Raw genomic sequence first — 12,872 nt, forward strand, 5'->3', positions numbered from 1 at the left:
AAGAAAACTAGCTCTGGAGCCAGACTATCTATCTGATTTTGCCACTGTCCTGATTGTGCCATTGGCAGGCATTGTAACCAAAGGCAAGTTATTGAACCTCTCTGCTCAGTTTCCTCATCTGCAAGAAGGGGATAATAAGTTATCTACCTTATAGGGTCTTTGTCAGAATTAAGTGAACTAATTTATATAAAGCCCTTAATATGGTGCCTGGTACCTAAGTTCCCAATAAATGTTAACAATTATTGTTTTGTAAGTGAGAATATTAAACAGGGAAAGATTAAGTGACTTATTTATAAAGAAAGATGATTAAATCAGCATTAGAGTTTTCTGTTTAAAGACTTTGTTCACTGAAGTAGCTATTTCTTTTATAAAAGGGTTCAGCAAGCTTTTTCTGTAAGGGCCAGATAATAAAAAATTTTACATATTGCAAATTAAAGAATCTCTGTTGCATAATAAAAAATTTTACACATTGCAAATTAAAGAATCTCTGTTGCAGCTATTCACCTCTGTCATTGTGTCCTGCAAAACAGCCACTATCAGTATGTAAACGTATGGGCATGACTGTGTTCCAGTAAACTTTATTCACAAAAATAGGCAGCAGGCTTTTACTTGACCAGCCTACAGACCCCTGCCTTAGACACTTATGACATATTTCTGTGGAGACTTTAGATTCTATTTGGTTTCAAAACATGAAATATGGCATTATTTCAGTTAATAGTATCTTTGCTTCCTGATGCTTATTTCTAGCATGTTAGGCTCAATTTTGATGTTCATGCTTTATTTAGAATATCAAAGCGATTTAGAAAATAAGAATAAAAAATGTGTTTTCCGTCTTAAAGGTATATTTAGAAATCACTCATTGTATGGTTTGGAGGATTTTCTTGGAATTTGAAACCTGAGGTTGTGGGCAGGATGTAAAGGTTTGTTTTATTAATTGGACACAAATTAATCTCCATATAGGAAAGGTTTTGTAAATCAAATAAAAAGCTAGCTATTTGTAATTGTGCTTGTTACAACACTAAGCATTTTTTTTTTCTGCTAGGAATATTGTTTGCATGAGTTTAGATTTTTAGGGCTTGCTTTTTAGTTTAATAATGTGTTCTTGTTTTTAAGTTAAACTTGTCAGTGAGCCATTTTGTGAGTGGTTGGTATTTATAGCTTAAGTCTGTTTCTCAGGAAATGCCTAAAGTCTCTTGCATTCAATTGAAACTGTACCACAAAGAAAATCATTGACTTACTTAAACAAGGGTCATGAGTAACACCTAAAAAATATAATGGTTCATGTTTATAAATGTCTTATGTATTCAGTCCTCATTGGGCTAAATAATTGGAGTTGTGTGCTGAGGGAAGAGCTGAGTATATTCAATACCTCGTGGTTCACATGAAGTCCTCTGGAGCAAATTCAGGCAACACTAATTTTTTCATAATGTTCTTTTTTTTTTACATTTCATGTGTTATTTTCAATTGGGTCTTATAGAAAATAATTATGTATTTTTCTTCTCTTTAAACTCTTCCATAGATTTTCTCCTTCCTTATCACTATCAGAGAGGCCCTGATAATTGTGAAGTATCTAGCCCTTACACTGGTAATTTCTAGCAAGGATGCTCTTGGGTTTGGGGCAGGGCCCCTGCTCTCTGCTGGTACCTTCTGTATTCCCACTCTTGGAATACCCATATGCTCTCCCTACCCTCGACGGTTCTCTCACTATTGGCTCTGTCCTTACAGAAGCATATATGTCCTTCCCTCTACTGTTTATTCCAGGGCTGATTAGGAAGAGAAGTCTCATCTCCTACCTACTGTGGCCCATCATGAAATACTGTATTTCATTCATTTATTTACCAAACATTTATAGACAATATACAATGTGCCAGGTATTCTATGCTTTAAAAATTAGCGACAGTGGTAGAACAAAAATCAGGCTTCGGTAATATGTGAGATTGTCTAATAATTTAGGAAGGAAAGAAGGAAGGAGAAAGGGAAGGAGTCGGGGTAAGGTAGTGCTGGGTGAGGAGAAGGAAGGAGGGGGAGAAAAGAAGGATGGAAGGATGGATGGAAGAAAGTCATTTGAATCTGTTGGTCTTTGATACATTTTTTTTCTCATTTTTGATTACATCTGTGTTACCTAGCAATAAATTGCCATCTATAAATTTTATTTGTTCTAAGGTGTTATAATTTAAAATTAGCTTTAATTTTTCATTTTTACATTTGTTTCTTTTCAGCATAAAGGAACTTGGATGGATCAATTTGCTAAGTACGTAGAAGATTGTAAGAGCTGAACAAAACCAGCATTAAAGCCGTTTTTTTAAGTGTAAGTAAACTCACACCTCATGTTTTTTCATTTCTGACATCTTTAAAGCCTATAATTATTTTTCTGTATTCTCATGTGTAATTTTTTTCTCAGTGGTAAAGGTATTTGGCCATAATCAGTCTACTCATTATGTCTATGAGAATTTATTACCCATCCTGTACTTTAAAAGGTTTTTAATTCTGAAAGTAATATGATTAAATAGGTGGCTGTAATATTTAGGCATGTTGTGGCAGCCAATGAGAAGATCTTTATTTGGCATTCAGAAGGGAAACACAAACCTGGTAGCATAGAAGCACAGCCCCTCTTCTCACGCTCTCTGTGGCTGTTCATCTCACAGTAGATTTCAGTGCCTGATATAGGCCAGTGAGAATTGTTGGTTGACCCATTAATTACCCTATAGGCTGCCCAGGTATAAATTTAGAAAAATTTCTGACATAGTTGTTTTCACACAAGCTTCTTTACTCCCTTTTCCCTCACTCCTTTTGCCCAGTGATAATAATAACTACCATTTCTTGAGTTGCTACTGAGTGACTAATTCAATTTAATATTCATTCAACAAATACTTTTACTAATGCTTTATTATTACCTTATATTATCCTCATGGTGACCTTGCAGAGTAGGAATTCATATTCCACCAATCTAGGTGAAGATATCGAGGTTCAAAGAGAGGTCAAGGAACATGTGAATGGTCATACAGCTAGCAAGTGTCAGAACCTAGGGAATAACCCCAGCGCTGTCTGACTTTTTCTGGTTTCCCATATTGTATTCATAATGTTTAAATGATCTTCCTGGCACCACTGTCAGTAGGAGTCCTGAGCCTTCTTAGTGGTGGTCATTTTAGGAATGTGATTTTAATCCTTCTAAATCTTGGCTGTAGTCACAATAAGGAAGGAAGTTAGATAAACATCCTCCCACATTGGAGAGGTAACTTTGGTACCTGAATGGAAAGCTAAGGAGCTAATGTCCAGCTCTAACTTTTCCATGGATTTCCTAGTGTATTATTAGTTAGGATTCTGTAGAGAAACAGAATCAACAGGGAACACTCGCAAATATAAAATTTATAAAACTGTCTCACGTGACTGTGGGAACTCAGAGTCTCAAATCCACAGGGCAGACTGTGAAGCCTACGATTCCGATGAAGGATCTGGATGAGCTGCACAGGAGAGGCTCGCCAGCTGAAACAGGAAGAGCCTGTCTCTTCTGAATCCTCCTTAAAAGGCTTCCAGTGATCAGATTAAGCATTACTCATTGCAGAAGACACTCCCCTTAGGCTGATTACAAATGGAATCAGCTGTGGATATAGCTGACATGATCATGATTTAATTCTATGAAATGTCCTCATTGCAACAGACAGGCCAGCATTTGCCCAACCAGACAAACAGGGATCACCACTTGGCCAAGTTGACACATGAACCTGACCATGACACCTAGTATTCTTAGATATTTAAGCACTACAGCAAACTCTTAATGTTCTTCCAACTGGGGATTGCAGACCAGATGCTCTCTGGGGTTTCCTTCAGTCAGACTTTTATTAACATATCTTATACATAGAGGGGGGTGCACAAATCATAAGTGGACAGCTTGATGGAATCATTATCACAAAGCAAACACACTTGTGTAATGAGTGCCTAAATTAAGAAACAGCATTACCAGCACCCTGTATTTACCCTCAGGCTTCTAGGGGTGACCAATATCCTGGCTTCTAATGCCATCGATAAGTTTTTGAAATTTATTTAAGTAGAACCATACAGTATATATTATTTTGCATCTGGCTTATTTTGCTTAATGTTTTTGTGAGATGCATCCATGATATAGTGTGTAGTTTATTTTATTCATTCTCCTTGCTGTAATGGTATTTCGTTGTGGATCTCTTTTACGGTTGCTGGAAGTTTAGGTAATTTACAGCTTCAGAGTATTACAAATAGCACTCCTTTGAATACTTTTGTGCATGTATTTTAATGATGATTATCTTTGTTTGAGTGACCACTCAACATTCAGATACTGCACCCTATAGTGTGATGTTGCACTAAACTTTGAAAGCAGAGAAGTTGATTTTAGGTAGCCAAGTGATTTCATGGCTTCAGTATGATGTTATAAGCAGGTTTTCAGGAACAGATCAAGGAGATGTTTTCATTAGATTGTTCTAGATTTTGTGGTCATGTGGAAGCCTTTTCCAGTCTTTGTGATATGAAAAGCCTTGTTCCTTTGGAGAAGAGTTGCAGCTGCATGGCACAAAAAGGAAGTAAAGAGGGGAAAAGGAAATAGATCCACAAGAGATATGTCTAGAAACGGTCAGGATACCTCCCTAGCCAGATCGAGAACCTGGGAAAGTAACAATCCAAGGGAAGATTTCCTTTATGAGATTTAAAGAAGCTAGGAAGATGAAAAGAGAAATAACAGTGGAACTGAACATGTAGGTTAGAACTCACAAGGAGCTCTCAAAGCATATTCTGAACAAATGTCTTTAAGTCTAGCTTTGTTTTAAGGAAATTTTGAGAAATCAGTTCCTGAAGTGTGAATCTTGAGCCAAGAATGAACTTAATAAAATTTTGGAAAAAGATAAAAATGTATTTTCTCAAATACAGAATGTGAGCATGTGTGCTTTGGTGAGAGATTGTTCTGCATTTGGATCACAACTCTACCACTTACTTCTCATGTGACCTGTCTGGGTTGCGTTTTTCTCACCTGTAGAATGGGGATATTAATGTGCCTATTTTTTAGGTTTGTGGTGATAGTTTACTGCAAAAGCACAGTAGTGTGCTTCTCGTCATATAGCACTAGCACTAAAAACAATAGCCATCTCATTCTATTTCTTATTCTTTGTTTGTTCCTTATTATTACTAATGTTATGTGTTTGGCTTTGTGTCTGACACTGTGTAGGCATTTGCAGCTCTTTTTTTAATGAGACTAACTTTTTTTTTTTAAGCATGGCAAACACTAACAAAAATATTTTCCTACCATCTCTCCTTAAACTGAAAGTCAGATGAAGGATTAAAGAAAACATTTGTCCATGTGTCCTTGTCATGTCCCTCCCCAGGGTGAGTCAGTGAAAACACATTTGATTATATAAATGGGTTTACTTTGTTAGTTCAAGAAGAGGCTGAGATTATTGGCAAAATTGGATCCTTTTGAACAAAGGAAAATCTTAATTTTATACATTTATATTTACAGCTTTTGCACATTGCAAACAAGTGTCTTTATTTACCAGGGTGGTTTGATGAGATGCCCACGGGTGACTCCCTGCAGACCACAGTTGTACATGGCACCTGGCTGTGAGCCCTGGCATCTTTCCAGCTCTGTTAATGAGTTCCTGACTAGCTCTTAGGGCATATAGTATAGATTAAGCTTGATTTTGCCCCCAGTAAGGTTTTGATCTAACAGATAAATTACCTGTGTTTCGGTTTGCTAAAGCTGCTGGAATGCAGTATAGCAAAAATGTATTGGCTTTTACAAAAGGGATTTATTAAGTTACACATTACTAAGGCTGTGAAAATGTCCAAGGTAAGGCACCAACAAGAGGATTCCTTCACTGAAGAAAGGCCTATTGTGCCTGGGTTCCCCTGTCACATGGGAAGGCACATGATGTCATCTGCTGGTCCTTCTCTCCCCAGTTTGTTTCAAAATGGCTTCCATGGGTCCTTTTGGTTTCTCCTGGGGCATTTTCTTTCTTCAAGTGTCTCTAAACTCTCTGAACTCTCTTAAAGGACTTCAACTAGTGGATCAAGATCCACCTCGAATAGGCAGGGTCACATCTGCATGAAAACAACCTAAGCAAAAGGTCCCACTGAACTATATAGGTCTGCCCTGACAAGATTGTATTAAAAGAATGTGGCTTTTCTGGGCTACATAACAGTTTCAAACCAGCACACCTAGTGTTCTAAAAAGGAAACTTTAAGTTGTTGAGTCAAAGACAACATTTCACACAGGTGTCTAAAGTTTAGTTCTGACTTCTCTACTAACTAGTTTTGGAACTTAGAGGATGTCATTTAAACTTCTTGGGTTTCAGTTTCCTCATTTGTGAAATCAGTAATTTAGTTAATATTGGGGCTTTGAAGCAGAAAAAGCAATCTGTGAATCTTCTAAATGTAACACCCAATTTTGGGTGATTTTTCTAGGTGCTGAATTATTTTACAGTACCCTCCCAGGTCAAAAAATTCTATGATAGCATATTTGTGATAGTAGGGGAATAAGTAATTATGAGGTATGATCCAAGTTCACAAAGTAGTTAATGTCCATAGCAGATTAAATAGTCAAATGAGGGCGGGCCACGGTGGCTCAGCAGGCAAGAATGCTTGCCTGCCATGCCAGAGGACCCAGGTTCGATTCCCGGTGCCTGCCCATGTTAAAAAAAAAAAAAAAAAAAAAGTCAAATGACCTGGTGGTATGATGGTGGCTTAGTGACAAAATTCTCATCTGCCATGCTGCATACCCAGGCTCAATTCCTGGTGCCTGCCCATGTGAAACAAACAAACAAAAAAATCAAATACCCAGACTGTTGAGGCTGACTTATAGCTATGTGAATATATGTAAGTTCATTTTCCAATTGAAATTTACTTTAGTTCTACTACATATTCGGTATATTAAAGGATGTACGTCTTTATATATAAACTACAAAAATAGAAATAGCAGGACATTGCATATCAATATGTGGTATGACTGAACTATGGAAGCTGAATTTGGACTTATCTCATGTTTCTCCATTTAAATTCTCAGTCCCTACCTTGTAAGTCACACAGTTGGAAGATGTCCCAAATAAAATTTGGGTTAGTTTTATTGGGCCAGATGTTGAAGAAAATATTTATTAAAAGCCAGTATTTAAAATTCAGTGTTAAAAATTGATTAACATAAAAATAAATTGCTAAGGTTATACTTAATTAAATTTTTTGGAAAGAACATTGTTTAATTATACTATTAATTATAGTCCATCATTTATGATAGGGTTCACAGTATTGCACAGTTCTGTGTGGTTTTTTTTTTAGTTTTTATTTTAGTAACACATACAACCTAAAATTTTTCCTTTTAACCACATTCGCTGCATAAATAATGCAGTACTGCTGATTACATTTACAATGTTGTGCTATCATCACCACCATCCATTAGCAAAACTTTACAGTCAACCCAAACAGAAACTCTGTACAAGTTAAACGTTAACTCTCCATTCCCTGCTTCCACCTTGGCCCCTGGTAACCTATATTCTAAATTCTGACTTTCTGAGCTTACTTATTCTAATTATTTCATTTCAGTGAGATCATATAGTATTTGTCCTCTTATGTCTAACTTATTTCACGCAACACTGATGTCTTCAAGGTTCACCTATGTTGTCACATGTATCAGAACTTTATTTCTTTTTAACGACCGAATAATATCCCCCCCCTCTCTGTGTGTGTGTGTGTTTACGTACCACATTTTATTTATTCATTCATCAGCTGATGGACACTTGAGTTACTTCCATCTTTTGACAATTGTGAATAATGCCACCTTGAACATTGGTAGGCAAATATTTATTAGAATCCCTGTTTTCAAATCTTTTGGGTATATACCTAGAAGTGGGATTGCTTCCTTTGGTAATTCTCTACCTCACTTTCCAAGGAACCACCAAACTGTCTTCCACAGCAGTTGCACCATTTTACGTTCCCACTGATGGTTGAGTGTTTCTATTTCTCCACACCCTCTCTAACACTTGTAACTTTCTGGTTTTTAAATAGCAGCTATTCGAATAGGTATGAAATGGTATCTTATTGTAGTTTTAGTTTGCATTTCACTAAGAGCTAATGATGTTAGTATCTTTTCATGTGCTTTTGGGCATTTGTATAACCTCTTTGGAGAAATGTCTATTCAGATCTTTGCCCATTTTAAAATTTTCTTGTGTCTTTTATTATCAAGTTGTAGGATTCCTTTATATATTCTGGATATTAAGCCCTTATCAGATATGTGGTTTCCAAATATTTACTCCCATTGAGTAGTGTCTTTTTACTTTCATGATAAAGTCCTTGCATAAAAGTTTTTAATCTTGATGATTTTCCATTGGTACATTTGTTCTTTTGCTACTTGTGCTTTGGGAATAAAGTCCTAGAAACCACTGCCTAACACAGGTTCTTGAAGATGCTTTCCAACATTTTCTTCTAGGAGTTTTATAGTCCTGGTTTTTATATTTAGATTTTTGATCCATTTTGATTTAACTTTTATATATGGTATGAGATAGGGGTCCCCTTCATTCTTTTGAATATGGATATCCAGTTTTCCCAGCACCATTTTCTTGTAGTGACTATTCTTTCTCAGTTGAGTGGACTTGGTACCCTTGTCAAAATCAGTTGGCCATAGATAGTGTCTATTTATAAGCTCTCAGTTTGATTCCATTGGTCTATTTATCTATACTTGTTCCAATACCATATTGTTTTGATCATTGTAGCTTTGTTCTACTTTTAAAATATATATATATATATAAATATAAATATAATATATATATATATAATATTATATATATATATATAAATATAAATATAATATATATATATATAATATTATATATATATAATATATATAATATATATATAAATATAAATATAAAATATATATATATATATATACTGACAAAACAAAACAACATACAAGCGTGAACATTCTTAACATATGAACATTCCATACTTGGTCTACAATCAATGGCTCATAATATCATCACAAAGTTGTATATTCATCACCATGGCCATTTCTTAGAACATTTGCATCACTACAGAAAAATAAATAAAAAGAAAAAAGAAAAAAGAAAAAAACTCATATGTTTTATACTACTTTTAAAGTTAGGAAATGTGAGTCCTCCACTTCGTTCTTCTTCTTCAGGATTTTTTTTTGGGAATTTGGGACCTTTTACCCTTCCAAATAAATTTGATGATTAGTTTTTACATTTCTGCAAAGAAGGCTGTTGAAATTTTGATTGGGATTGTGTTGAACCTGTAAATAATTTTGGGTGGTCAGTGACCATTTTAGGTGGAATTGACATCTTAACAATATTTTGTCTTCCAATCCATGAACATAGATTGCTCCTTCCATTTATTTAGGTCCTTCTTTGAATTTTTTTTCAAAGTTTTGTAATTTTATATATTCAAGTCTTTTACATCCTTGGTTTAATTTGTTTGTAGAGATTTCATTCTTTTAGTTGCCATTGTAAATGGAAGTTTTTTCCTTGATTTCCTCCTTGGGTTGCTCATGACTAGTATGTAGAAACACTGCTGATTTGGGGGTATGGATCTTGTACCCTGCCATTTTGCTGAATTTGTTTATTAGCTCTAGTAGCTTTGCTGTAGATTTTCTGGGACTTATTACATAGGATCATATTTGCAAATAGTGAAAATTTTACTTCTTTATTTCTCATTTGGATGCCTTTTATTTATTTTTCTTGCCTAATTGCCATGGTTGGAACTTCCACTACAATGTTGAATAACAGTGGTAGACATCCTTGTGTTGTTACAGTTAATATTTATTTTTAAATTCTGACCTCCATCCTCTTATGCCCAGGAGTATTTGAATGGAGTGAATTCAGAAGAACACATAGGAAAGAATTAAAGTAAGTTTATATACTTTGAAATATTTTGTACCCTCAGTTGTTTAGGTATTCTGACAACTAGGTAAGCTATTCTTCTCAGAGTGCAGGCAACACCCTAGTCTCTCCTTTTTGCAAATGGTCCTTGAGTTCATGAATGAAAGTGGTGAAAGCTGTCTGGTTATACTACTTTTGAGGCTCCATGGACCCAGGCACAAGAATGAAGTGGGGCTCCTTGTCTGCTTTGAACTCTGCCTTCTTCTCATTAGGCCAAGGAAGGCCATGGGATTGTGCAAGTTCCTTGGGTATGCCTATACAATCCCCCTACCTTTGTGACATGGTGGTTTGTAAGCTGCTGAGATAGTTAATGTTATCCCCTAAGAAAAGTATCTACCATAGCTCTGCCCCTTTGTGCCCTTTTTTCCATACCTCCCTTCTTATCTTTATCATTTTACTTATAATATGGGGAACAAAACTTTCTATCTCTTGGCTATCTTTTGGGGCCCACCATTCATTATTTTAGGCTGTTCATACTAAAAACTCTGAAAATACTGCTTGAGGATAGCGATCCTGTTGGAATCACATATCCCAGGTGTGGTTTGTCTTATGCATAATTGGCTCATTATAATTTGAGACAATAGGTAAATGAATTTGTTTTCATTAAACCCACAAAAGTTTTCCTTTGCACTTATTTTTTCTCATGTGATATCTCCTCTCCTACCAAAATCTAGGCTTGCCTTTACAATCAAATGGAGATTTAGCTGGGCTTTGAGAATGATTCCTTCAAGCAGGTGCATCTTTTGTGTCTCTGAGTATGGATGGAACGGCAGTTTGATGCCTGAAACTGTTTGCTTATCTGACCAAAACCATAGCAGTCTTTTTATTCTTGGTTGTTTTGTTTTCTTCTTACTTTTTAAGAAATTGGCAGTCAGCAACTTTGATTTTTCTCTCTCTATAAGATAGGTATGCTAGAGCTCTCTCTTGGGCAGAGAAAGAAATGGTATACACATTTAACAAATCAACAAGCAAAAATAAGCAATGTGGGGTGGGATGGTGGGGGGAGGTGGAGAGTAAGCAAGTGCTGGCTCTGTAACTGGGTAGAGGGTGATTTTTCTTTCCAGTTGCCATTCATTTGTACATTTAATTAGGAGGCCTTTGCATGTACAATGGCTCTTAGGTATGTAGTCTCAGCAGTTTTTTAAGAAGGAAAAGGGTCCAAGGGATTTTTTTTTTTTATGTTAAACAATTTTATTGAACTATAGTTTGCATACCATAAAAAATTACCCATACAATTCACTGACTTTTGGTAAACTCACTGAGTTTTCAACTATTACCATGATCCAATTTTAGAACACTTGCATCAATTTAGTAAGACCTCCGAGGGATTTTTGAGTCTTACCTATTGGCTTGGTGGTTTACTGTTGAAGTATTTGAGGGAAACCTGTGTTGTGGCACCAGAGTTCAGTTAGCTCTATCACTTGGGGAGTGAAGGAGTGGGGGATTAGGGGAAGGGATTTCATTAGTTCTTAAATCCATTATTTAGCAGTAGCTCAAGGTTCTGGGTATCATAATCAGTGAAATGAGATTGGTTCTCAGGTGTTTTCTGGGTTCTCTGCCTGCCCCAATGCTGTCCTCCCTGTCAAATCACAGTCCATAGCCTCTTCAGCCCAGAGGAGACTTAAATTAAGGCTGTGACAATTTACAGACATTGTAGCAGCATGCATTTAAGATTTAGGCAGAAGATAATATATGCAAGCTCTTCAGAAATGATAGCTTTCAGAACTTGAAATAGCCTTAGACAGCTTCCTGTGACTGTGATCTTAAATGAGGCGTATTCCCTTGCCAAAGACTGACTTCTAAGTACAGTACAATCATTTATCTTTGTTTTCTGTGTTTTAGTTTGTATTTCTATACAACTTGTTATTGTACCATTCATTAGCTTTTCTTGTTCATGTGTCTGATCATTTTTCACTTTAAGCCTTTAGCTTTGTAGTAGTGATAATGTGCTTGGTGGCTTTTGGTGGTTAAGCCATTTGATATTGTGATGATAAGATATTTTAGAAGGAAAGGTCATCAGCTGTCTTTTTGGACTATTCTGGGCATTTTGTACTGTCTTTATTTTGGATCTAGGTTTTCTTGCCCTTGATTTCTGATTAGCTATTCCTCTGCTTTGCCTTGGCCTCTCATCTTGCGTGGAAGCTTTTCATCAGATCTGCATTTGGAACACTGTTTTCTTCAACAAATAAATATTGTCTCAGCCTTGGGCCAGAGTTAAGAAGTCACAGAATGGAACTCTCCATTAATGCACAGGACTTTGGTGCCAATGGCTGCAACTCCTGGAGTAGGGAGGCAGGCTTTCAGTACTTAACATCCGAAAGTTATATCCTGCTTGAGGAGGTTAGTGCTGTACAAAAGGCCTTGAATTCTGAGGCTTTCTATGTAGTTTTGGATTATTTGGAGGGATTTAAATAGTCTTATTCCTTAAATATTTTTTCTTTTTGCTTACAAATTTTTAGAAATTAAAAATTGCATTGTTTGCCTAGAGAAGTGGACTTCTTTGGTTTATCAGATTCTAAATGGGTCTCGCTCAGGTCTGTCACAGAACACCCCTTTCCGAGACTTTTCACCCAGACTAGACCTTCTTGTTTTGTTGGGAGAGTTGAAAATTAAGTATCAAGTGAGAAAGAGGTGGGTTTCAAGGAATGAAAGATGACTTTCAAGTTTAAGACTTTTCACAACAGAAAACAGCAACATTAGAGAAAAAAACATTTATACTTTTTACCCCCAGAATCCCCTGACTTGTGGACCCTACTTCTTTATCCAGAAGTGCAGCAAGCACTTCTTTGCAAGTATGTCTCTGAGTGATCCCAGTGGGACAGGAAATAGTGACTAATTCTACTGAAGTATTTGTTCCACAGGGCGATTTTGTTTTCCTCACTTTGTTGTCCTGATGAATCCTCCAAAGATAGAGCTGAAAAGCTCAGGAATCATTACTGATTCTTTGTACTCTTTACCTGGTATCATATA

The 12,872-nt window shown here is 36.1% G+C and overlaps 1 protein-coding gene across 12 annotated transcripts in view; it reads left to right on the plus strand.

The window, feature by feature from the left end:
• Positions 1-12,872, plus strand: part of PPFIBP1 (PPFIB scaffold protein 1) — a 300,273-nt gene that overhangs the window by 83,492 nt on the left and 203,909 nt on the right. For all 12 annotated transcript variants that reach the window (XM_077170388.1, XM_077170392.1, XM_077170389.1 and 9 more), the window contains exon 2: positions 2,220-2,308. The gene's annotated coding sequence lies outside the window, so the exon portion shown is untranslated. The remainder of the gene's footprint in view (positions 1-2,219; positions 2,309-12,872) is intronic.

Source organism: Tamandua tetradactyla, chromosome 7 (assembly GCF_023851605.1).
Source record: "Tamandua tetradactyla isolate mTamTet1 chromosome 7, mTamTet1.pri, whole genome shotgun sequence".
NCBI lineage: Eukaryota > Metazoa > Chordata > Mammalia > Pilosa > Myrmecophagidae > Tamandua > Tamandua tetradactyla.